This window comes from Mus caroli, unplaced genomic scaffold (assembly GCF_900094665.2).
Source record: "Mus caroli unplaced genomic scaffold, CAROLI_EIJ_v1.1 scaffold_10120_1, whole genome shotgun sequence".
Lineage (NCBI taxonomy): Eukaryota > Metazoa > Chordata > Mammalia > Rodentia > Muridae > Mus > Mus caroli.
Window position 1 is genome coordinate 5,224 of NW_018390603.1, and position 5,123 is coordinate 10,346.

The 5,123-nt window shown below is 35.2% G+C and overlaps 1 pseudogene; it reads left to right on the forward strand.

Annotated features, from left to right (window-relative positions):
* The first annotated feature begins 3,262 nt into the window (after positions 1-3,262).
* Positions 3,263-4,437, forward strand: LOC110288727 (annotated as a pseudogene).
* Positions 4,438-5,123: the final 686 nt, after the last annotated feature.

Consider the following 5,123-nt stretch of genomic DNA (forward strand, 5'->3'; position numbering starts at 1 on the left):
ATGCGAATGGAATTTTGATAAGCATCCTGGTTTTCAGATGTGTTAGAATATCCAGAACTTCCTGTGGTGGGAGATCTGGGTTCAAATAGTGTCTAGTACTTTAGTTTTTGTTGTATATGTCCTTGCACTTGCCTCTTGCCATTTGATTATTTCAGGTGTTAAGTGGCCTTGCTGTCTCTGACTGAATCCTGTCCCTCCTGTAAGCTTGTGAACCTGGTTGTGACAGAGCTACTGGGAATCAAAATGCCTTTGGGTTGTGGGAGGGGTTGTAGAGTGCCTGCCCTACTCTGGGTTGAAAAGAAGATATGTCTCTAGAGGGCAGGGCAAATAGGGGTTGCCTCCACTGTGCCCTGTGGGGTCTCAGTTAGGCCACATATTGGGATGGGGAAGTATCTCACCGTTGAGTCTGGTTGTGTCAAAGAACCTGGGTAACAAGCTGGTTTGGGTATAGGAGGGGTTCTGAAGCATAGCCTCTGCCCTGGGTCAAGTTGTGTGCCACAATCCTTGGTGATATTTTTAAGTAGAAATTTATCTCTAGGAATTTCAAAGATGTGTGTGTGTGTGTGTGTGTGTTTTCAACTTTAGGATAAAGGTTTACTTCACATGGATCCATTTATTTGTGGGGTTATCATGTGGTTTAAATTTTCCAGTCCACCTTTGAAAGAAGGTTTTTTTTTTCTTCATTCCTTTAGAATTAATTTGTAAACTCAAATATGTGTTAAGGCAAGTACTGGTCAAATATAAGAAAGTCTAGAATTTTATTTGAATATTTTGATTCTAGTATCCAAGTGATCATCTGCTGTATTTTATTTATATCCAAAGGCAAAACGAAACAAAACAAAAATCATCTAAGCATGAGAACATTTGGATGAATAAGTTTCAATATGTTCTGTTTTGCTAATAAAACTAAAATACTTAAATAAATAAATAAATACAGTTCCATAATAAAAAACAAATAAAGGAAACAAAAATTTTAACCTAATGTTTTGTATATACATATTATATTTCGATGATTTCTACCATTGTCTTTATCCTTTCAATGTCCAGCTCCTCCCATGTCTCCTATCTTTCTCAAATCCATTGTCTATTCTATATTACAAACACACACACACACACACACACACACACACACACACACACACACACACACACACACACACATGCACACATACACATACCCTACTAAGTCCTTTTTGTGTTGTGCATATGTATAGTTGCTTAAGACTGACCATTTAGGAATGAGTAACCTATGAGTGGGTTGGGTCATGGAGAAAATTGATTCTTCTGTCAGGAACAATTAATTGCTTGTAGAACTTCATCTAAAGGTGGAACCTTGTGCAATTTCCCCCTTTCACATTACCATGTTAACTAGTGTTGCCATTATTCCAGTCTTATTTTAGTGACTATATTGTTGATGTTTTGTGGGTGCAATTAAACTGTCATATGGAAAACATCATCTCATAGCTGTCATCCTTGTTCTGTGGCTCCTACAATTTTACCACACTTATGTAGTGAGAAGTATGGTTTCTTTAAAATCCCAGTGATTTTATGTGAATATGTTTTTAATACCAAGTGTGGGATATAGGGATGTTTCAGATGTTCCACCACAACTAAATATGATTTGTCTCATGCTCTAGGAGGGTTGTGACTTTTGCCATCTGCAGATAGTTTATGTTTGGAATTCTGAGGACTCTTGTGCTGTCAAGGCCTTTTTCCATTTGTAATCTTGGGTTTTTCTATTTGTACATTTTGTTCCCCAAATTATGACTCTGAAAAATTTTGCACATTTGCAAATTCCTAAGCCAAAGCTTTATATGTTATCCTACTAGATCATACCTTAATAATTCTTTGTTTTAATCAGTAGTTTGGCATGTAGCTGTTTACCTGGTCTTCAGTTCCATGTGACCACCTGTCTTCCTCTCTCTGGTGTAAATTCTCTCCTGCATCTGTTTCTCCCCCAGAATCATCTTTCTGTGTACCAAAACTTCTACCTCCTTATTTTCTGCCAAAGCTAATAGGTCAACAACCATTTTATTGTTAGGTTATTCTTCCATAAAATACAACACATTCTTTCTACACTCCAGAGAAGGTATAAATGTGAGATCCATGAAATGGTCTGTAGTGGTTATTGCTCTGTCTGGTGCTGCCCCTGATGCTGGTTGTTCCTGCTCCTATTTTTTTTTTGTTGCTGGTTTTCTGGATTGTTGGATTGCTAAGTTTCTAGTTTCCTAGATTGTTGAATATCTGTTTTTCTATATTGCTAATTCCTGGTTTGAATATTCTGATGATAAAAATTGTACTTGCCACCAAGGAACTTGACACCCCAATCAGCAAGAAGTAGTTTAAAGAGGTTTATACCCCCTTTCCCCACTAGCTTTCTTTCTCTCCTACCTCGTATTGAGGATTGGGAGGGTTTGGGATGGAATAAGAGTAGGAAGAGTGGTAGGTAAAAGTACCCAACAAATCATCCCATAAAAGATGAGGTTACACCTATACTGTGTGATGTTCCTTATATCATGAGTATAGGAATTATTTTGTAGAAGTAATAATCAGAGCCGTGCATAATTAGTTATTTTCTGCTTCTCTGCATTTTGATGAATTCAGAGTTTATGTAGTGGTTTCCACATTCTTCAAAAAATAATTGTTGATAATAGGTGAGAGCTACATCTATCTGTTGATATGAGAGTACACCTAAGAATGAAGTTAGACATTATACTACCTTAGGAAAATAGCAGATGTTGTAGGGTTTTGTTTTTTAAGACAATATTTCTGTGTGATACATTCCTAATTGTCTTGTAACTCACTTTGTAGAAGTTGCCCTAAAACTTGCGGATATCTAACTCCCTCTACCTACCAGAGGCATATTTAATCCCAGCCTCGTATTAAATATGTGCACCACCACATCTGGCTCAATAGAAGGTCTTAAGGACAAATTTAAATATGCAATGGATAAAAAATTTTAAAATAACAACGTGTAAGAATTTTTCATGAAAAATCTTTTGAGCTTAAGCATTAAATCATATACAAAGTATCATTTCACTTAAGAAATAATACATCTTAGAATCACTCAGAGAAAGAATGAAATAAAGTGAAAGAAGTGTCAACTACTCAAGTGATAGAAATTATCTTAACAAGCCATTTAGAATCAATGGAAATCATTCAAATATCTTAAGGGGAACAGTTTGATGAGCCATCATTGAAGTCATATGTAAAATTAGAACTTTTTTCAGGTATGCTGAAAAAAGTCTACCCATAGTAAAAAATGTATTTCTGTGTTTTGGGGGAGAGACGATTTAGACGATTTAGAAGACGATGTAAACCTTCCTTGATTAAAGGTTTCATGTTTTGGTTCTTATTTCTCTTCCCAGAAGGATTCTCAGTGATTGAATTAGAGGAATCAGTCTTTGCTCCAGTTCATACAGTACTCAGCTGTCAATTGTCTCCACCACAAAATGACCAACACATGGAGATTCGTTGTTTCAGGTCCCACTATTCACAGCCTACTTGTCTATATGATGATGGCAAAGACACGTTTGGAGAAATTCTCTCCAAATATGTGGAGAGAAGCAAACTCTTGAAACATGCAATTGGAGAAGGAAAGTGACCCTAATGATCTTTAATGTCAATCTTGATGATGATGGGCAATATCACTTCATATTCAAAAATTGCAAGTTATATGCATAGGACATTACATAAGTTGAAGTCACAGGTAACCATAGATTCTTCTGAGAGTAATTTCTAAATCCATTCACTGAGTTACATGTAAGAAGATGTCTACTCATAAATTCTTCAAGGAATTGAATCTTATATGGTTCTGTTGATTTTTATAATCTAAAGCATTTCCTCAGTAGTTTAGAATTATAAAGAGCAAATATTTATTGAAAGGAAAACTAAATGAGATAAAGAAGCCTATCCACACCAGAATTATTTAGAAAACATTGCTAATTTTATTTTTGTTTCCCCATCTTCCTAACTGGTGCTTTCTCTCTTAATAGATTTATTGTGTCATTTGGAGCCCCATAGAACTTTGACTATCTTTATATCTGCAGAAACTGGGATTAACATGGAGGAAGAGTGGTTTTGTTTTTGTATTCTTTTTTCTCTTTCTTCTTTCCATCCACTGTGCAATACTGTTTTCTCTATGTTTAAAATGAGGGGGGAACTCCTGGGTTCAAATTCTTGTTAATTTTCCTACTTCCAAATGTGTAATCATGGAGTGTCACTTTGCAAGTTGGTTCCCACAGCCTCACTTAGAATGGAGAGACAGCAGAGGATAGGTCATTCCAGCTGCACCAAAATCCCATTCATAGGACTGAGATAAACTGTTCAATATGAAAATAACCCTGCTCTTTATAGACAACTACTTCAAGAATCTCACTTTTTACCTTTGGAACCTGCTAACAGGCCAAAGGGAAAGCACAAGCATTGTTCTACCAGGTAAAATTTATGTGTTCATTCTTCAAATAATATCTGTTTTATATAATTTGGCCTTGAAACTAATCTTACATGATCTCTTCACTTGGTTTTAGGCCATTACTTTCCCTTCATTTTATTTATCATCTCATCTCTTGTCTATTGTTTTGCCTTTGCCCTATTCATTTTTTCACTACTTTCCTAATGTAGATTTTCGTGAACAAAGTCCTGTTTTCTTTTCTCCTAGAGTAAAGTGTTACTTGATATTTTTAATCTTTAGCTAAATTCATACTCATTTCTTAAAATGTTTTATCAATATCATTCATTGTAAAAAATACAAATGGCTCATAAACACATAAGAAAATTCTTAAAATCTTTAACCATTGAGCAAATGTAAATTAAAACACCTTTGAGATCACATACCAGTCAGAATGACTAAAGAAAGAAATAATAAATACTAATACAGCTGTGGGGAAGGGCAATGATTAATTACTGGTGATAAAAATGCAAACTAGTAAAGTGTATAAATCAGAGTGGCAATTACTCACAAAGCTGAAATTTGATATACCATATTACTCACTTTTCAGTGTATATCACAATGAATCTGCATCTTACTATAGAGATACTTATTTGCACATGTTCATTGCCCCCCAATCCCACAATAGCCAGGAAATAGTCAGAAATAACCTTGATTTCTATCATCTGATGAA